The following is a 22,983-nucleotide window of genomic DNA, read 5'->3' as shown; positions in this document are numbered from 1 at the left end:
TAGATTCTCTTGGAGCGGAAGACGTGAAATACTATTTCGCCCCGCAATACGAAGAACTGAATGATTTAGAATATGAAGAAGAATATCCTCTGCCAATCGAAATCCTGCCTCTCCCACAATACGCATGTATAATCTATACAGATAGCTTTGTACAGCATTTCAACGTAGAGAGAAAATCCTACGATGCAGCATGTGCGATTATTAAAGGTCGTTGGCTGTGCGGTAAATTCAGACCGAAAGTAACAAAAACTGAATCAGTAAAGTACTGTTCGGTTCAAAGAACTGAAATCAGATCTTTAAAGATGGCGCTCGAAAATGCAGAACGCAAATTCCCCACACTTATAGTGTGCGATTCTCATTTTTGCGTCAACTCTTACAACAATAAACTGCAGAGTTGGATCGAAAACGACTACAAAGATGACACAGGTGCCACAATAAAGCATAAAAAGCTCTGGAACGAGGTAGCTCTTTTACACAAAGAACTACAAAAGACTCACGTGATTCACGCACAGAGTCTTCAGCGTGATGGCGTTCACGTTGCAGGGAATTCATTGGCTAATACAGCCACCGCGGAAGCAACTAACCCGGCTTCCGTAGCCACAAAAAAGCGTACAGATAAGTACATAGACGGGGAAACCATGCTGGCAGTAAAAACGACCGTAAAAGGCGACTGTGCAGCACTACCCGTAAACTATCCACTCAATTATGCATACATCATCGATGCAAACTCCGTTCCTTTTGCTCGAATCCCTGGAGTGGGGGACAGAGTAATTCCAAACATGAACAGGAGAATATTTTTAATAGCAGACGCACACATGGGTTTGGGTCTACGGCACAGAGAGATCAAGGAATCACTGACTGAATTACAATCAGTATTCTGGTGGCCGGGAATGAGTGTAGAACACCAAATATATGCAAACAACTGTGAAAACTGCAATAGGGATCGCAGTAGCGAACCTTGCTACCGGCTACCAGTCAGAAAGAGCGTAACGCTGCCTACACCCCATCCTGCGTCCTATTAATAGTTAAGACGAAATACACTTAAAAAATGAGGCCTCCAGCACTCGGCTGACGCTAGAACGGTTATAAAAGATTTGCGAGTCTTTATCGGCACATACGCAATTACCACGTTCCATTCTGACCAGGGTCCTGCTTTCAGCTCTCGAGCCTATAAGGAGGCCAGGGCCAGCATGGGAATTGGGTTGTGGTATTCTTGTCCGTCGCACAAGTGTGATAGAAAGAAAAAAACGTGACATAAAGCAATCTATAACAGCGAAGGTATTAGGTTCAGGCGCTGGGTGGGTCAAACATTTAATAAGTGTCCAGACTAGTCTTAACAACATGCCAAGAAATTCTCTAAAAGGTTTCAGCCCATACGAACTATTGTTCGGAATTAGAATGAACGTTCAGGACCTCGATAGTCAGATGTCAGTGGTACAAGAAGAAAAAACGCAGTTTGATGTAAAAGACCGTTTGGCTGTTTTACAGGAACTGAATGAAACAAGAAAATCATTAAGCAACATAAAGTTAAAGCAACAGCCAAATACCACTGACGAGGCACCACCCGCAACAGCCCCAGCAAGGCCTGTCTGGATTCCAAAGATTGGGGATCTAGTCAGAGAAAAGATCGCGGTTAAGAAGGAATTTGGGCCTTCTTACAGAAAAGCAGTACCTGTCTTAGCAGTCACCGGAACAAGATCAGTTGTGCTACCGCCCCTTGCTGGTAAAAAGGAGAACAGAGTTGTGTCCATCGACCTGGTAAAACCACAAGCATGTGGCCTATAATCAACAGTAGGCCCAGTGGACTCCCAAGAAACAACAGAATACCCAAACTTGCAACAATCCAAGAGGTTCAAACTGAAAGACTCATCACATTCGATCAGCCTGCAGTGCACAATGAAGGACTATGCAATAATGCCATGGAACTCGTGCCTCTTGAAACACAGATTGAAACAGTTCGTCAAGAAACAACACCAGTCTACACTAATGTGGCATCAGAAAGTGCTACCGAGAGACAGATTGAAAGAACAATCCCATCAATTGACAGAACTGCCTCTGGTTATTTCATCAACTTCGACAACTTCTCTGAAGATTTAAATGACCCCGAAGTGATGCCAGAAACAAAAAAGTCTTTTAAAGAAAAAGCAACGGAACTCTTTCATCAACTGAAGGAAATCTACCTTGTTTCCCCTTGGCTAGAGTTCTGGTTCGGTCTAGGTGTATTTTTCCTCCTGCTTTGGCTCATCATGGTACTGTGTTTGGGAAAATTCATTGAAGGAAAATATATTACAATGGACACAGCAAGTCAGAACATCAACCTAGTCCTGAAACCACACAGATCATCCCACGTGAAGAAAAGAGAACTGTCAACAGTAAATGTCACAGCAATTCCAATACCTGGTGGGGTAGTATGGGAGAAAACAGACTATGAGATCTATGGTCCGGTTGAAATCCTGAAGTATCCTCATCAACTAAAGGTTTCCTTAAGTGACTTTGTGACACCAAGTACATTCTCTGATGATTGGGACTTTAACAGTATTAATGACATGATGTCTGATTTAGTAATGTCAGCTAGATTCACAGATCATGATTATTTACAAGGTTCATCTAGTTATGAGCAGTTATTCTGTTACACCCACTATGGGGATCATTACTTGCATAAATCTGCACAGCCTAGAAATGTTTTTATGTATAATCAATGGGAACATTGTTCTACACCACCTAAAAGCAGTTCTAAAGCATTTTTTGAGAAATTCAAATATTTTTCAGGGTTTAACACCAGTGATGCAGAAACGTTTTATTATAAACTGTTAGATAAAACAGGAATGAAAACAATGCTGACAAATTCTAAATTGATATATTCAGAAGCATTTTATGACAAAATGATGACATTTGGTTTTGATTATTGGAAAAATAATATTGAAACGAAATCAATTTGGGGTACAAAAGATTGGCAGGTGCAAGGCATAGAAGCACTATTTAGAACCTGCATGATACCAGAACAAATGTTATTTCTAAATGACACTGTACACCAAACATCTTGTCTTGGCCTAGCTAAGAACAAAGACCTTAAAACACCGTCTATACCAAAGCCAATAGCTGAGAATACAACTGCAGATAATGAGTTAGACGTGTTACACATTTTACATTTCAACAGAACACATCCTGATTGGAAAAAGTGGTTAATCTGGCCTACAGACACAAATAGCTGTCAAGATAGATTCCTGAATAAAACACAGGGTTTAAAAATGACCAGATTAGACTCGAGATATTCCCAGAGACAACATCCAGGAATTATAACCACATACAGTGTAGGGAAACTCTGCCTAGAATGGCTAACTACATCCACACTGGCTGAAATTAAGCAACACTTGTCTTTATTAAAAGATGGTGCTGATTTGCGCGATTTCATTCTTGGACCACGCAAACAGCGTCAAAAGCGTTTCATAGCGACCAGCATCTATGCTGCTTACAACGAGGCTTGGAAAGTAAAGCAAATTGAAACTGCTGAAAAGATACGAGAAATTGATCGTATTAATTTGGAAAAATCACTTTCTGTGGTAGACAATGGGTTAATGACTCTGTCTTCCAGAATATATTCTTTGGACAATATTGTATCCTCTGCCTTTGATGTGATAGACAGAGATTTGCTAATGTTACAACATGGCCAGTCTCAATTACGCTCTATTATAGAATTAGGCTGGACGCTGCAAAATCTTCGTTCAGGCTATGTGCCTTGGCGTTTAATCAACACAACGTCATTATTTTCCATTTTTAACCTTACTGATAAACAGATCAGTTTGGCACAGAAAGGAGCAGACTATACAATCTTGAGCATCGAGAAACTCGAGAGATTACCATTGACAATGTCAGAGAGCCCTGTCATTGAATGGATAATACACGGAATTATCACAATTCCGATAACAACTTTCCGCTTTAAAAAATGCCTTGAATACATACCTGCTGGCCAGTATGAACAATTGGGTAAGGGATATGTTAAATCCGAATGGAAATTACCATACACTCATTCTTGCTATAGTGACAGCGACAAAAATGTATTTCTTAGTGGTGAAAATTGTAAACACTCACTAAGCGGTATACTTTTGTGTCAGGGTATTAATTTACACGGAGCATGTGATGGCAATTCAAACAACCTTTCATGCCACCAGCTAGTCACACCTGCAACTCAGATAGAGCCCTTCTTTATGCAACTCGCAAACGGGAGTTACATTCTAAGAACGGATCACAGGTGCTGTGGCCTCGCGCCCGGAAAAAGTTATCTAGTACAAGTAACGTCCATGGTCAAATGTTGCATGCAAGCATTGTTCCCGAGCGGGCCTCCAGACTTAGTGACTCCCCTCTGGCCTCGTCTGAATCTCTATTCTATACGAATTGATACATTAAGCAAAATGAAATCTGTGCTTTTACAGACAACAGTGCCTATAACGTCATCTAAAGAGACGTATGATCTTCTAGTCGCAAGGACGGCTACTGAGGTCCATGACCTTTTATCAACAAATTGCCCCGTGCATTTCGTACAAATGCTCGACCAACTCCTTAACATGTCTAGTGCTACAAGCATCCCAGGCATATTTAAGACAGTCTTTACGGGACTGCTAACACCCTTCCAGGCAATTTTGGGAATCTTTCCTAATTTTGTGCACTCCATCTTTGGTGGTATTCCACTATTTTTTGGACTCATCGCAGGGATTCTATTTTTGACCCTTCTGCTACGTTATGGCAAGCCTCGGCTCAGACATAGCTCCCATGGGAATGGAAGAAACAATCCTAGCAATGCGCTACAGGGACAGGATAACTAACGTCCTCGGATTGGCCAGGCTGAGAGATCTAAACATGACCTGGTTCCTTTCATTCAGACCAATATGGCAAAATTGCATTTTACCTGTGCTACGGTGTATGCTTTGCGGCGATGAATGCGTGTTGGACATCTGTCTTTCACTTCCATCAGCAGTACCAATGGACGTCGATACTTTGCTAAGTCCAATAACGGCTCACGCATTGTGTTGTCCCCAGCGGCTACCAATCCTGATGACGGCATTCGTGGAGACTCCTGTACTACAGCCAAGTGGTAACAGTGGAGCGAGTGACAAAAGCAACATCATCCAGGTACAACGTTCTGTGAGCAGGGCTGGTCCTGTCTTCGATGACAGCAATCATTCTCACACCTGCCAAGTTTCAGCGCTATCTAATTTGGTTGAACTATCACCTGATTTTGTAGACCAATTCTTTGCGAGCCTGTCTGATACGATGTTCTCACCCATAGAGAAACAATAACTTTTGAGAAGCTTTCCGACACACAGCGTTCCCATGAACTCTGGATTCGGCCTTCAGTTTTGATCAACAAAAACTGCCAGGAGCTTTGGTAAACTGATTTTTTCTTTGAATTGGACAATTTTTAAAAAAATATTGACCCTCTCCTTTTGGCACGAACAATTCTTTGCTTAACGTAAAAACTATTCTTAGAGAACAGAAGCTTCACACTTCTATTTCTAAAAACACATCTAGAGACATAACAACATAACACCAGCCTCTAGCACACATATTATTACAATGCATTTTTATGTGATGATTTATCTCGCATTTCTTCTGTCAGAGATACTTCATGTGTAATTCTTTATGCATAATCGTTCATTGATTTCATATGCAATAATTTTTGATTGATTACTATGCTTTTAAAACTACGTACAGTACCTAAATTCCATGTATTACAAGTACGCCTATTTCGAATGCATTTATGTATTTTGGGGTGGGCTATGTTACACCATGTTACACATGCATCTAATTGCTTAGTTTTAGTAATTTTGATGAACATGAATTCGTGGAGTGGGTGTCATGTGCTTATCTAGGTTCCTGATCGATACTGTGACCTTATGCCCCTATTCGGCTATAAATCCATTTATTCCCTATATTGGCATAACCGTTCAAGTGCGATTTTCTGTAAAGTCATCTCTGGCCTCACACGAGCAGAGCCACAGAGCCACATTCCAGCATGACTCTCTGCTACTTCCTTTGCGACCAATTAGTGCAATGACAGAGCAGCAGTCACTATCTGATATTCCTAGATAACACTCCGAGTTCTTCAACAAGATAAAAACTTAGCAAACCTGGAAATCCCCGCTTGCTATGTTTTGATTAGTAATGGAACTCTAATGAGCAACTGATAACTATCACTTCCTAGTGACATCTTTAATTGACGTCTTATGTCCAGCAAACTTGCGTCAAACCCGGCACCTGTCAGGTATAAATATTACCAACGTTGCCTTAAGCAATGAGCGAACATGTTGCTGATGCCAGCTGCCTGCATGACCCCGTGTTGGTAAAAACTAGCACTCTGTCGCTGCAGCCTGCTATCCTGTGGTGGTGAAGCTACTGATTACCATTATCGCCGCTACAGCGCGACCTATGGTGCAGTACGCTTGAGGAGCCGTGCAGCCGTCCTCTGCGAAGACATCCAGCCCAGCTGCCCGCAGACGCTGTCACCCCTCCTTCCTCGACGCGCTGAGAGAAGCCGCTGCCTTTCTCGTGCAGAGAAATCCAGCCCCGGCGTTTCCGGTCAACCCTCGCAGGTGACTGGGATATCGAGAGAGACCCCTGAAGGAGATACCAATCCTCCATCATTCTATTCAGAGGTATGGTGTTGACTAAACCCTTAGACGAGAATTCTTGAAACAAACCTCGCAAAACCAACTTAACTTAAGCTACTTACTTACTCCTCCTTCTCACGTGTTAGGCTTAGGTCAGGCACACTGGGGTAGGCTTAGTTAGAAGCACCAGTTGAGTATGTTAGCCTAATGTATATATGACTGTATATATGTTTTATTACTTTTAAACCATTGTATGGCTAAGAAACCATATCAATGCTTTTACAGTTCTATTTCGCTATTCTTATCTTACTGTACGTACTTTTTATAATAACAGTTATTGCAATTGTGGCAATACATTTCTCTTGTATGAGAAGAAAGACTGTTCAATAAATGTTAACCTTTATTGATACACGCCCGTCTCTCTATTCTCTACATACTGTGAAAGTAAACTGCACTAGACTGACTGAGTGAAATCTGTGTCTATTGTTTCACACGACCCTAGAGATCGACTCTTGATCTGAGGAGCAAAGTTGTCATGTTGCACGGTTGTTGGAAAGCTGAATCCCTTCTTGTCTGTGCCAAGGAAGCTGATCACTTCCTATGCAGAGAAGAAAGTTTCCAGTGACCTCTGAGCTAGTTGGTAACACAACCCAATTAAGTTTAGCATAGTCAGTGGAGGCCTGGAATATAAGCAGTTCCACGTCGATACTACTGTTTATGTTATTCCAATGCGCAGGGCCTAGTGGGAAACTAGGAACTACACTACAGAACTGCAGCAAAGTTAGGCCAACTGATTATGCACCACCTGCAGAACAGCTTGGCTGGTTGGCCATGGTCTTCTGCTGATGCTCCAGGTAAAACTCTTTGAAAAAGTTTTTAGGTCTAAGAATTTAGGTTTTAGCAGGAGGATTATACTCTGACACCAGCCAAAGGTTTCAGGACCTCAGGAACAGCATTTTGGCATCAAGACTCACTCAAACAGAGGCCAACCACAGAGTCCAAGGGTGGTCTAGTTAACACAGATCGACTGGGCACTGATGGAGCGAGGGTGAAAACAACATTTTTGTATACCCCTTGTAAAGTCTCTTCCCCATAACAGTAATATGTATTAATCATGTGGTTTTGAAATTAACCAACTTAGAATAGAATACATACACACAAATACACGTTGGATACTAATTTGCTTATGTTGCGAATTATAACTTACTAATTAAGTGAAATTGTTATATTAATTTTGTACGCAAATGTCATAATCTAACCAAAATCTGTGTGTATATGCTTTTTGTATGTCTAATTGTGGCAGAAATTATGGAGAATGGTAAGTAAACCATGCTTATTTGTGGCTGAAACGCTAGGTAATTACTAACAGGGTTCCCTTAGAATGGAGGGAGGTAAACAGAAGGGCTATACTTCGAAAATTAACGTTTAATTGTGTTTGTTTCTATAATAGTTCCCATTATGACCCAAGCGTCCTACATGAAAAATGGTGGTTTGCGAGACTCCGAGATTGTGATGATCTACGCATGCTCCACTGTGCTCGAGAGAAGTGCAAATATGGACAATGAGGAGATGAGGTTATGTTCATCCACCCTTTAATTGGACCAATGAGAATGAATGAGGACCCTAAATTTTCAAATCTTAGATAGATAAGTTAGGGTGAAAGGGTATAAAAGAGGACGTTTGGAAGTAAGAAAAAAGCTTGTTTTTGATTTTATTTTCGCACCACGACATGCTATCGGTCTGATGAACTTTTGATGGTGCAAAGACTTAGACATTTTTCTGGACTTTAACTTTTGAATGGGTGCGGAGTCCAGATGGGAGGTGAACTTCAAGGAAGAATAGAGAGGTGGTTTTTGGGAACTAAGCTGTCCTTGTTCTGATGTCCGTGTCCTGAAATCTTGGTAATATGACTTCGACTTATATTTCTGAACTGTTATTCTAATAAATATAAATGTTTGAATTTAACTCCTCTTTCTCTCTAGGTTATTAAATGTTTAAATGATTATTAAAATAAGAGCGAATAAAGTAAGGTCATGCTAGGTGATTTAATCTTTAAATAAAAATTAAATAAATGGAGAATTAAGCTGGTCTTGTTGTCCATTAGTTACATTTTACTAGCAGATCCATTGACAATAATGGTGGGGTGTTTTAATGTTTCTTAAGAAGAAAACCATGGAAAAATCGAAAAACTGCAGATGTATATAGTGTATAAAATTTTAGTATGAAATAAGACACTCCGCTAGAATCCAGCAGCTCTCCTCTAGTCTTCACCAATCCTGGGAACAGGATGAATGTGTATAAATGACTCGCAGTGTTATGGGCCCCACTGACGAGTAATATGTGAATAGCTCCAAGGAAGTATGGTGATGGTTTGTAGGTTTTGTTTGGAGCAGCGCTGGATCAGGACCTTAAGAAAGTGGGCCTCTTGACGCTTTTGAGTCCCTGCAGCTTATCAGGAGGTCAGGCAACTGATGTTAATGTTAATACGTCTTGTTGAGCGCACGAATACTCACAGGTGTTTTAGCGCTGTGACTGTAGTATTCACCCCCAGGAAATCAGTCCAGAAAAGCCATTTTTTCAACTTTTTTCTACAAATGGTGAGGGAGGCAGCTCCTCTGAGCTCTACCGGTAGCGTATTCCTCAGGTTTGTGGTACCGTAAGATAAACTTTGGCCACCCCAACCTGTGGTGCGTATTCTTGTCACTTTCATCAGTCTTGCGCCTGAGGACCGCAATTGTCTGGACTGGTGGTACCATACAAAAAGATTTCTAAGAGAGAGAGGTCCTGTATTGTTCAGAGCTTTATATGCTAAACAGAGAGCTTTAAACTCAATTCGCTTAGCCACCGCAAGCCAGTGAAGTCGGCGAATCTCCTTGGAGATTGAGTCATACTTGGGGATGTTTCCCAACAGCCAAACAAGCTGTATATTGAATCATCTGAAGTTTTTTTTTTAAATGCTTACCCATACCAGAGTAGAGACCATTACATTATTCCAGTTTTGCCTGGACCAGTGCAGTGACTACCAACTTTCTGGAATCCATAGGAATGTATGGCGTGATTTTCTTTAGTTTTTTTATCTTAAAGTGGGGGGTTGTGATATGATAGAGCTAACTTGGTAACAATCCATACTCCTACATTTTTGGCCGTTTGTACGGGTTTGGGTGCTTCACCCATCTCTGCCGGCCACCAAAGATTGTCCCATCTAGGTTTCAAATTATCAAAGATTATAATCTCGGTCTTTCCAGAGTTAAGCTTCAGGCAATGCAATCCCATCCATCTGTTAACTTCTCTCATACAGTTCTGAAACTGTAGGGTGGGCGCAGCTAGTTTTCTATATGCTACCACGACTATATGGGTATCGTCCGCATAGGACGTCAGACTAAAACCATCCTTTCGAATCAAAGGTGCAACGTTTATATTAAAAAGAGTTGGACTCAAGGAAGATTCTTGAGGGACTCCGCAGGGTAATGCATATGGCTCTGAATGAAAACTTTCCATTGTGACTGTTAATCTCCTTTCCTTCAGGAATGAGGCCAGTAAGGTCAATGCCATTCCCTGGACCCACATCAATTCTAGCCGCTGTTTCAACAAGTTATGGTCCACTGTATCAAATGCGGCTGATAAATCGAAGAGGACCAGGGCAGCTGTCTCTACTCCATTCATCACTGTTCTGATTTCCTCATGTCCTGATGCATGGAGTCCACCTCTCAGGCCTGGGTAATAATAATAATAGTATTTGTAAAGCGCGAGCAATTACCCGAGGGTGTCAAGGCACTGAGGGCCGTTCGGAAGATTAAGCAAGCTATTGTCTAGAGTCTCATGGTGCTGGGCTAACCTGCTGCCGGCACCAGGGATCGAACTGTGAGCCTCATGTTCCAGAGTCAGCCACCCTGCCCACTGCGCCACACCTCTTCCCTAGTACAGTACAAGTGAGAGCAGGGTCAGCCTCACAGGTTCTTCTCACAGGTCATAACAGCATGTGCAGTCCTTCTTCTGTCTTCCGGAGGAATCCAGTCATGTTCCGAAGAGGGTGCCCGGCGTGCCATATTTATGCCTAGCACTAGCCTGTGGGTGGGGTGTCTACAGGCACCTACCTGACCAATAGGAAAAAAGTCTGAGGGGTAACCCTACCCACGTTCGCAGAAGTTCCTGTGTGCTTTATTGCAAACAATCCCACAGTGTCCTTCACTGCCTAAACCAAGATGGCTAAACATGCCTTCCCACTGTGCATAGCTCCTGTGCCCTACCCTACCTGAAGCCAAAATGGTAGAACCTTTCTTCCCCTGTGCAGAGCTCCTGTGCCCACCTTAGAAGTGTGGCCAGGGAAACGTGCAGCCCTTCCCTGTGTTCATTCAAAAATGGTTCTGTGGGCAACTCCTATCCCACTGGAATTGGTGCCTGGCTGGGTAGAAGGACAATAGAGAGGGCAGGCCCATGTGTAGGCCGCATCTGCCAAAGACGGGGTAGGAATCTTTTGAAGTTAATTATGTTTTTGGTCATAAGCCAAAAACCTGTACTGTCAATCTCTGTCCCTTTGTCTCAGCTCTGCGAGCCAATTCACACCTAATCAAGGAGCTATTCAGCTCCTGGGTGACAGATGGAAGACCAGGCTAAGGGGCTTCTATGGGCTGCCGGCAGGGTAAGGGTGACTTTTCAAAAGTACTTTTGTAAAATATTTGTCACAAATCCGACTTTACTAATGAATTGTATTTGTAATATAATAAGTAATGTTTTATCTGGTTCTTATGTGGTGATAACATTATTTAATTTTAACATTAGCTGTCAATGCTTTCCTATAGAACTGATAATCCTGCTACAATAATAAATGCTTTTTAGATGGTTTATTTGTAAGGGCATGTTTTACTTTAAATCTACATGCCATTCTCTTAAATACCATGCATCCTGCCATATGGGCGCTTAAGAATAACTTAGCAGTGGCTAATTAATATAAAAATGAGTTATAGTTGTGACCTGCACAGCCAGGCCAGAAGGGCAGGCCTGTAGTTATGTTTGGCCTTCTAACTTTCATGGTGACACAGTATGTGTTGCAGTCCACCAGTGACATTTATCTTACAGGCCCTGGTTACACTCGGTACCATAAACTAGGGACTTAAAGGTAAGTTAAATAAGCCAATTTGGAGTATGGATTATGGCCAAATTCAACATGTTTTAGGGATCAGAGCACATGCACTGGACCCTGGTTAGCAGAATCCCTGTGCAAGGAGTGAGAGCACTAGCAGCATCAGTCTAAAACAAGGGGGTGATTATGCCAAAAAGAGGCATTTTCCATCACATTACAAAGTCAATAAATATGAACTTGGCAAATATTAAATTTTTTTGTGCAAATATATATTAACAATTAAAAGTAAAACCTCTGTTGCCTATATGAGGTGTGCATACTTTGCCAAGAAAATGGGTAAAAAGTGATTAATCACAAAAATAAATACATATAAACCATACTACCTTTTTAAATGGAAGTGCGAGTGCTAAATGGCTTCACACGCAGGGAAAGTAGCCAATGGCTGATGTGGGCTGGCCCATTGGCCCATACTGCAGGCTGTGGTTGGTAGAAGCAAATTGCGAGTGGCATGGGAACCGGAAGAACATTTTTACTGTGGTGAAATGGCTGCAAGAGCAAATTCTGATAATTACATCTAATTACTTTCAACCACATCTTTGTCACCAGTCCTCTTAATGCTTTTTTAATTAGCAATGGGGGGTTAACATCAGGGGACACAAACTCTAGCAAGATTTGGTAAAGAAAGCGCTGCTATGTCTAGCCGTGTCACTCCTCCCTGCTCAGCTCCTGTCACTCAAGTTATCCCCCTCCCAGACACCTCAAGGGTGGGGGCGGGGATATCTCAAGGGCACAACAGGAGGAAAGGAGAGTGACTGACATCATAATTTAGATACCTCTGGCACTACCAATAAAATCTGTGTTACTGTATTGGGGTCAGTGCCGCCACGTGAGACAGGTATTTCATGTCGCTGTCATTGATGCCAAGACCACTGACGGGCTAACGAGGGATGGCGGGCCCAGAGGCTGACAGGCAGCCGGGGGCACAAGGAAAGCACTGAGCTGGAGGGAAGAGAAGAACTGGCTAAGAAAAAAGGCATGGAGGAACCAGAAATATTTGGTTACAAAACTGAGATCTCCTTTCCTATATACAACCACAGGCCACATTATTCAGGCCTAGCACATGAAAGGCAGACGGTTAGTGCATAGATATTTTACTATTAGAATGTATAAATGAACTTAACTCTTTGTCCAGTCACAGGGAATCGGAGAACGAGTTGAAGCAACCATTTAATAAAGCTTCTTTTAAATGCACTGATAAGTGACATATTTGCTTACTTATATGGAAAGTGTGCTGTACTTTGCTAATCTTGTTTTAAAAGTATACTACTAAAGTGCATCTCTACTTACAGCAGTGGAGATGAGCTTGCTACTCCCATTTTAAATGTACTACTTGATTACATTTCTTCTTATATTTACATTTACAGAAAGTGCAAGGTGGCTTACTACCCCTTTTGCTTATACTTTTGAGCCGAAGACACGTCTGTTATGCGTGCCTCCTTTCCGCACTAGGAACTTTTGTGTTCCGTTTTTAGCATTGTTGCTACTATCGCTTTTTAGTGTTTTAAATGAAGGCGATCTACGTATTTTTTAAAAAAAAACGTTGTTGAAGATCACCAGTTGCCTGTTTTGCATACTTGGGAATCATACCTGTTTTTTCTTGGAGCATACTACGGGGACCGCTTTCACTGTCACACTTCCGTTTCACCAGGAAGGTGCAGGGGCGGGTTCACGTTCTTGATGCAGTTACCGGGGAGGGGTGGCAGGGGTGGCCTTAGGCATGTGCAAGCTGTACACCTGCACAGGGCCACCAAACCCCAGGGGCCACCACGCCAATATATATCCTTAATATAATAATCCTCTGAGGATGGATACATATTTGCATGGCGGCCCCTGCCAGGGATTTGGCAGCCTCCGGCTCTTTTCCACTTCCAAACACCCTGACCCTCCTCCACCCCCCCTCTTCACTGGCCTCCTCGGGGGTGGTGTGGTTGGTGGAGATAACAGCACGGCCGCTGAGCCAGGGATGCTGTCGGTTTCAGCCCCCAGTCCTATATGAGGTTCAGCTATACCAGGGATCAGATATTGACCTGAATACATTCGGTAGGTGCTGCCGGAAGGCCAGATCTAGGTTCCACCCATCTATGACACCCTTTCAATGTCTTGAGTGTAATTTTGCTATTTGCCAGTCTACTCCTCAATTGACATCAGCGGATCGTATTAATACTCAGGCTGTGCTGGGAGGGGCGAGAGCTGTATTAGGAGCTTAAATAAATGCCCTGCGGGAAATGAGATTTTGATCGATTATCTGATCTCCTTGATACCTATCTCATTTGTCCCTTTTTTGGATCGGTTATTGACTGTCATTGAGTAAAAGGCAAACCAACATAGGTTAAATCAACCCCATTGACTGACGCAACTCCGAAGAACCACTTACGACTGGAAAAGTTTAAAAGGTTTATTATAAAACCAAAATCAGTTGCAAATACAAACACCTCAATATAATGTTCAACAGGTACACAGGTACAAGAAGGAACATGAACTCTCTAAGAAACCTCAATCGACAAAAGAAAACAATCAAAACCAATTCAAAAATCAATAAGTTGAATATCATTGACGCAAGGTGAATCTGAAGCGTCATTTACAGAAAGAAAATGAAACAGGTTAAACTGTCCCTACACTATGCTAGATGACATCCCTACTTAGCGAATCTTTACCTAAAAAGGTGTCAGCAGTTTGACTTCCGAAGAAGCTCAAACTCTCTTGGACTCTGATGGAAACCTATGTCGCGTAGCAGTACCCTTTCTGCCTACTCATCCGCTCTCTAAGGGTCCTCAGGCCATCTGCTCTTCCTTCTCCCCGGGGTGCTGTCCCTAATACAAAATCACAATATGGGTGGAACGCCCCTTTGAGACGCCCACCACATACACATTTCACGTGGTCCTGCTTCTGTTTTTTTCCATAGTTTTGTTTCTTTGAATCGTCTGTTAAGTTGACCTTGCTTCCCAGGCGCCATCTCCATCGTGCTGGTACCCCCATGACAATCCGGTCGACTCCTCCGGACCAGAGCCTATCTCCTCAAACAGAGCTCTATTCATTACAATTGTGATTTGTACCCCCCTCGCACCTGGAAACAGACACTTCGAAACAGGGCCCCAAATTCCAAGCTTCCCTTATCTCATTAGGCCGTAAAACTTCGACCAGCATTGGCAATTTAATTTAACGAGACTTTTGACTCTTGGCTCGCACGTGCAGATCAAAGCTATCCCCCTATCTCTCCAGGCCCACTAAATTATATGCAGTGGTCTACACTCGGTGAACTCTTATTTCTTCAGTTTTTAAAATAATATGTTAACACACCACTCTAAGATTATACAGTACACTTCTATAAGAATATTGCCTTTAACACACACATATATATAAGTAAGCAAATCATTGAATATATCGAATCCATGCTATATGAAAGATACAATGATATAATTTCGTTCTTACACAGTGCCATGTGGTCTGCACGTTTCTTCATTTTACATTTCATCTTTTCTCCATTTAGTAACTGCATACATGAATTCTGTTTAACGCGTCTAATGTTCCTAAGCATTTTCACACATTTCTACATTAGCCCACTATGTATACGGGCTTTCTAATTCTAATAAACACTCTAGAGTAAATACAGATACATTTTCTCACTCCTTAAGTTACCTAGGCCAACGTTACGCCATAGGCTTGTAAATATGATGCAGACATGATTTTCATTCAAATTGCGCTCTCTCAGTTCCCCCCTTTGATGACCTCTAGGGGTCATCACTAACACCTCAATTTGAATATTTTACACAGAACTGGTTGCAAGGCTCCCCTTTTTTATCGTTTCGAGAGCTCTCAGACTTCTATATTGATGATCTTGCATAGCAGCTAACCTCCTTTCTTGCTCTCTCATGGATCTTTGCAACCTTCTTGATCTGTACCATTTATACAGCCTCACTAAACCCCACAAAATGATTATGCAAATCAACACTATGAAGATAGGCTTCAAGATGTACCAAACAAAGCTTTTTCCGAGATTTGCAAACCAACCTCCAACTTTACCCATTCCATGACCTACTTTTTCCCACACATTTATCTTTGTCAAGTCTTCGATTTCTTGATGTATCTTAGTAATATTTTGTATAACCTTCTCAAGGGGTTTGGAATTGTCTGGAATGTAAGTACAACATTCCTGGACCTTCAAAGCCTTGCAGACTCCGCCCTCTTTTGCTAACAGAACATCTAAAGCAAGACGGTTCTGAAGAACCATTGCCCTAATCGATTGCATCTCTCCTTCCACCAGCATCAATGACCTTGCAGTACTGGCAGACAATCTATCTACAACTGTAGCTAATCTCCTGATCTTAACATCGTTAAGTATCAAACCTAAAAGAGGAAACATGGCTCCAAATACGTCCCCAACTACCTCAGCATCTCCTACATTCCTTTTCCCTCTTGCCGACGCCTTTCCTTCTATGATCTCTAAATCCTTTGCATGGTATATTTTGGGGAAGACAATTGCCAAATAACACGAACCATACCAATTGTCAGGCAATTTTACATAAGCATTTCTTCCACATACAAAATATACATTAGGAATCACCTGCATCCCTTTCATGAAATCTTTCGTGTAATATTCTAACCGAAAAGCATGTTCACAACTAACTTCACCTACAAATACACTCTCATAATATGTTTTACTTCGGGTCAGACATAACTTTCCTTTCTGTGTTCGATCTAAAGCTATTGGACCATTACTACCCTTCTTTTTGTGTGCCTTTTCCTCTTCGGTCCAATCTGTTTTCCATTGTCCTGACATTTTTAAAATCTTCTGCCTCCTGTAACGGTCATCAACTTGTCCAATGAACTTTTTCTCGATCTCTGACACTTTGCAAGTCAGATTATTTCGGCGTGCATATGAAGTATCTAATGTATCCCAAGGAAGAAAGAATTTTGCCAATCTATCTTCCTTCTTGTAATAGTCCCACTTATTCATTTGCTTATAATTCGGGACTTCAGGCAGTACCGAATCATAATTTGAAAAGTAGTACTCAAACCCCTCTCGACCATAAAATATACTGAGCAATAAACTACATGTTATCCCATATGTCAGTGGAAGGTGATGATATCTGATGCCTTCATCAACGGAAGCCGGCAATTGCATGCAGACATAACAATCTTTGGCGTCCATGGCATCAATATACTCGTACAATAATTTGGCATATGCGTTTGTCCTGAAATTTCCCTGCGACTCATCTATGTGTAACCTACGGGCTTCATCTGCCAGTAATGCCTTTTCACGTATCCCATTGCTCTCCTCCTTCTTTCCAACAAGAGCAGGTTTCAAAGTCGTTACAGGCTTTACATCTGTTGTCTCATTTACACTTGCATGTCCCACTATGTATGATACAGTAACTACTATGATTATGAGAGAAATTACTACTGCTATAAGTGTGCCTATTATGCATTTGGCTCTACGGGTCGGACTGCCGGTCTCCATGTTGTCAGACAGCGTAGCTTTTTCTCTTTAAGAACGAAGTCCTTTCGAGGTCTTCACTCGGCTCACATTGATTTCTCAGTCTGTGAAGCACTCTTAACCAACAAAGTCTCTTTTCAACAAAGTCTTTTTCTTCAGCAACAGACAGCCCTAACCCTTCTCCGTCCTCTAAATGAAATCCCTAATTTTCTTCTTCTTTCCACTAGGCACTAGGTTATCTTCTTTTTTTCTGGCTTAATTACAAAGTCTTTAGGTGTCTACAATGATTCTGGTGCCAGCAGCTCTAATGGCATATTCCAACAGTTCTAAGCGAAGGATGGTTTCTTCGTGTGCTGGTACTGGATGACCCAAGGTGGAAATTCTAATCTGTTCAGCACCAGGTCCTTGATCCGACTTAGGTACAGGGGAATGGGGAGTGTGAATGTCAGTAACCCTTCAGTTTCGATTCCAGGTGTCAACAGCCGTACTTCCACCGTTACAATTGGATCGAGATTGGTCATCTGCACTTCCCTCACCCTCCCGGATCTCTGTCCCCAAGACATCTGCTGCTAGGTAGGTCCACTCAGGAGTGGCGTATCTTCTGCAGGGCACACGTACCCTCCTTGATCTTCTCGGACTCTCGGAGCCTGAGTCCGTTGCACCTTCGTCTAGATCTGAGTCTTCAGAAATCGGGACAAGGGTTCTTTCTGGATTTGCTCTCAGGCTTGACCTTCTCCTTCTGTCCGGCCAGCTAGCTTCTCCACTCCTTGTCCTCCTGCTCCTTGTTCTTGCGCTTGACTCTTGACCACTTACAGCTTGGTCAGTGTCTGACTCGAACTCCCAGCTGCTTTCTCCCTCTGAGGCGACTTCAGTTTCACTGGTGTATTGACCGTCCTCAGCCTGGTCAGACACGCTCTCAGCCTCTTCAATCACCTCTACAGCTTGATTTTTCCCCTCTGTGGCTTCTCCGCTTTCAGCTGGATTTTCATCCGAGAGAGGAGCTGTTTCTTCCAGAGGTGCTGGAACTCTTCGGGTGTGTGAGGCGTGGATCCAGTTGGGCAAGCCTCCACACTTTACTGCAGTGTTCGTGACCAATATGACTTGGAATGGTCCACGCCAGCGCACGTCTAGACAGTTCTTCCTGACGTGTTTCTTCACCAGGACCCAGTCCCCCGGACACAGGTCATGGCACAGGTCCTGAGCTGATGGAACCTCTGCAGCCTGCACCGATCGTCTCACTCTTTCTTGGCGCCTGTTCAGGCTCCGATCGTACGCCGCCCTGAACCATGCATTGAGGGCTTCGAACTGTGTTGGCCTGGGTAGAGGTCTCGTTGCGAGCATTACCGCTTTCAGCTGATTCAATGCTTCTAACCTAAACGTCCCGTACCTCGGGAACGTCAGTTCCTCATTTCCCTCTGTTATCTTGCTCCACTCGGAGATCCACAGTATCGTGTGCAACCCAACATTCACGGCCATATAATGAGCTGGTGTACCCTCCGGCGGGGCTTCTTCCCCAGCATACGCATTTCTCCTGTCTCTCTTAAAGATCGCCCTTAGACATTTAAAACACTTCATTTTCAAAATCTACGATTTTCCTTAATTCTCTTCCTTATTTACTTCCCGATGGCGAACCACCAATCCCTGCGCGGCTCTCGCTGACCAGCCTATCCCAGCGCGGTTCTACAGCAACCAGCCTATCTCAGCGCGGCTCGCTCTGACGTCACTCGTCCCCTTTGCAGCAGTTCCCCTCCTTTCTCAGCTCGTCTCCCGGTCTTGCATGCGTCCCATTCATACACCGAAAAATGACTACTTCCGACCAAGCGGTCACTTTTCTTGACTGTACGTCCACAGTCTAACTGTAATTGTCACCTCAACTGACGACGTCTTTCACATACGTTCAGACAATCGCCTTAACTGATAGGTTGCTTACACACAGTAAACGTCCGACCAGCATCCGTTACTCATACACTCACTCTTACGTTCCCCCTATCACGGTCCTGCGGGCGATCAATGGTACCTCATGACCCCCTTCACAACGGTAGACAATTACTCTGGATGTCCGATACACCCGAACCACTCAAGCCCTTCTCTGGACTTAAGATTTTCACCGGTTGCGCACGCTCACAACCGTCTCACAATCTCACTACAGGCATTCAACTCCGCTTGACATTACAACACAGGTACAACACAAAACACCGCAATCTGGAAACGCATGACCCTTATACTCACTCTCGACCGACTCTGCTGCTTTTTCTTTCTCGCGCCGTCAGCACCTTCTTCGGCAGGTAGCTCTTCTTCTGGTCGTCGATGACTAGGGGTCTTGGGGTAATCTAGACCTAACCTAGGTTGCCTTCCTCAAGAAGCCAACCATCTTTCTCTGCTACCAACTGCGGGAAATGAGATTTTGATCGATTATCTGATCTCCTTGATACCTATCTAATTTGTCCCTTTTTTGGATCGGTTATTGACTGTCATTGAGTAAAAGGCAAACCAACATAGGTTAAATCAACCCCATTGACTGACGCAACTCCGAAGAACCACTTACGACTGGAAAAGTTTAAAAGGTTTATTATAAAACCAAAATCAGTTGCAAATACAAACACCTCAATATAATGTTCAACAGGTACACAGGTACAAGAAGGAACATGAACTCTCTGAGAAACCTCAATCGACAAAAGAAAACAATCAAAACCAATTCAAAAATCAATAAGTTGAATATCATTGACGCAAGGTGAATCTGAAGCGTCATTTACAGAAAGAAAATGAAACAGGTTAAACTGTCCCTACACTATGCTAGATGACATCCCTACTTAGCGAATCTTTACCTAAAAAGGTGTCAGCAGTTTGACTTCCGAAGAAGCTCAAACTCTCTTAGACTCTGATGGAAACCTATGTCGCGTAGCAGTACCCTTTCTGCCTACCCATCCGCTCTCTAAGGGTCCTCAGGCCATCTGCTCTTCCTTCTCCCCGGGGTGCTGTCCCTAATACAAAATCACAATATGGGTGGAACGCCCCTTTGAGACGCCCACCACGTACACATTTCACGTGGTCCTGCTTCTGGTTTTTTCCATAGTTTCGTTTCTTTGAATCGTCTGTTAAGTTGACCTTGCTTCCCAGGCGCCATCTCCATCGTGCTGGTACCCCCATGACATTCCGGTCGACTCCTCCGGACCAGAGCCTATCTCCTCAAACAGAGCTCTATTCATTACAATTGTGATTTGTACCCCCCTCGCACCTGGAAACAGACACTTCGAAACAGGGCCCCAAACTCCAAGCTTCCCTTATCTCATTAGGCCGTAAAACTTCGACCAGCATTGGCAATTTAATTTAACGAGACTTTTGACTCTTGGCTCGCACGTGCAGATCAAAGCTATCCCCCTATCTCTCCAGGCCCACTAAGTTATATGCAGTGGTCTACACTCGGTGAACTCTTATTTCTTCAGTTTTTAAAATAATATGTTAACACACCACTCTAAGATTATACAGTACACTTCTATAAGAATATTGCCTTTAACACACACATATATATAAGTAAGCAAATCATTGAATATATCGAATCCATGCTATATGAAAGATACAATGATATAATTTCGTTCTTACACAGTGCCATGTGGTCTGCACGTTTCTTCATTTTACATTTCATCTTTTCTCCATTTAGTAACTGCATACATGAATTCTGTTTAACGCGTCTAATGTTCCTAAGCATTTTCACACATTTCTACATTAGCCCACTATGTATACGGGCTTTCTAATTCTAATAAACACTCTAGAGTAAATACAGATACATTTTCTCACTCCTTAAGTTACCTAGACCAACGTTACGCCATAGGCTTGTAAATATGATGCAAACATGATTTTCATTCAAATTGCGCTCTCTCACCCTTTCCCTGTAAACATGCTACAGAGTTTGTGCTGTTTGTAGAGGGACATGGTGTAGACTTAGCCTTTATTACGGAAACCTGGGGAGAAGCTTCCTCAGACCCTGATTTAGCTATGGCGGTACCTGTTGGGTTCACCATGTTTAGACAAGACAGGTCGGGGAAAAGGGGGGGGGGTGCTAGCCGTTATATATAGAAACATGTGGAAAGGGACCTTCAATGTCAAATGTCAAAAATAGTGGACCCACATTGGAATCCCTGATATTCAATATGCTAATTCCTAACCAGTACTCTTTTAAGTGCTGATTTTACACTCTTGGGCGATTTTAATACTCATTTTGAAGATCCCTCAGACAGAGATGCTGTCCATTTTCTTGATATTACGAACAGTTTAGGCCTCACTCAGCAGATAATAGGTAGCACTCACTCAAGAGGCCATCTGTTGGATGGACTGTTTACAAATAACAAGTTCCTGCTTTGTCTTCTTTCACTCCCGCTTGTATGGTCAGATCATAAAGCAGTAATGTGTTCACTCCCTGTACAAAACTCTCAATCAGGGATTCGGAAACACAGCAACTGAAAAAGATTCGACCCTGGAACAGGCTTGTTATTGAGGATCTAAACAGTTCCATGTCACAGAACCCTCCGGTTTTCTTAGAGAACCAGTGTGAGGCAGCTAACACGTTTGAGGCCTGTGTAAGGAGTATTATAGACCAGGGGCTTCCGATTCAAATCTTCCTTTTGCCACAGATCAAGGCACTCTGAACCATGGTTTTCAGAGAAACTTAGACTGGAAAGATAAGTGTCGCCGTTTGTAAAAGGAAGTGGAGACTTTCCAACAATACTAATAAGAAGCAGGTCTATAAACAAGCTCTGCTTGATTATAAAAGTTAGTACATAAGAAGAAAGCTTCTTATTTTACCACAGCCATAATAACTACTAAAAACTCATCGAAGGAACTCAGCCAAATGCCCTGAGGTGACCATTTTACCATCAAACCAAACATTCTGTAATTCCCTGGCCATGTTCTTTCAAGAAAAAGTGAAAGCGGTCTATAGCGGGTTCTTACAGAGTGCTGCCCCAGGGAAGTCGTTATCTTTTGGGTCTCCTGGTGATGTGACGGTGGAAATGGAAACATTTCTGTTATCCGCTGATAGTAACGACGCTCATGAACTGCTTTCCTTTCCGTTATTAACAACGGAGGAGGCCATTAACCTTTTGATGTCCACCAAATCTGGGTCCCACTAGTTCCGTGTCCACCCAAAATCTTTAATCTCCTGCCAGAGGTTTTTTTCCTCACATTTGACTATTAGTTGTAATCAAATGTTTCCTTCTGGGATTTTTCCGGTTAATTGGACATTGGCGTTTGTACTCCCTCTTTTAAAGAAAGCCAATATGGATGGAACAGAAACTAATAATTATCAACCAATTTCCAGACTCCCCTTGCCCGCAGAGATGGTGGAGAAAGCCATGAATACTGTCATCTTGGATTATATGGAAAAGCATGCCTGTCTAGACACTTTCCAGTTTGGTTTTAGAAAGCAACACAGTACTGAACTGGCGCTGATCTCAGCTTCTGAAATTATTAGGCAGACCGTTGATGCAGGAGGTAAAGCAGCGCTTGTGTTGCTTGACCCCTCTATGGCATTTGATACGGTTAATCATCAGAAACTATTGCAAGTTCTGGAGGGGATTGGTATTAACCCCTTCCATGCTCATGATGGAACGGTTCCGTCATGAGCGTCGGTTGAGCTGTGCTCATGACGGAACCGTTCCATCATTAGCCCGTTGGCTCATTAGAACCTTCAGCACAGCGCGAAAATTCGCGCCGCGCTGAAGGGGTTAAAGGAAAAGCGCTTGCTCTACTAAAATCATTCTTGGCAGGTCGTAAACAGTTTGTGGCTCTTGGTGAGTACAAGTCACTGA

Source organism: Lissotriton vulgaris, chromosome 5 (assembly GCF_964263255.1).
Source record: "Lissotriton vulgaris chromosome 5, aLisVul1.2, whole genome shotgun sequence".
Classification (NCBI taxonomy): Eukaryota; Metazoa; Chordata; class Amphibia; order Caudata; family Salamandridae; genus Lissotriton; species Lissotriton vulgaris.
The sequence above is the reverse complement of the archived record's forward strand: the minus strand, read 5'-3'. Positions refer to the sequence as shown.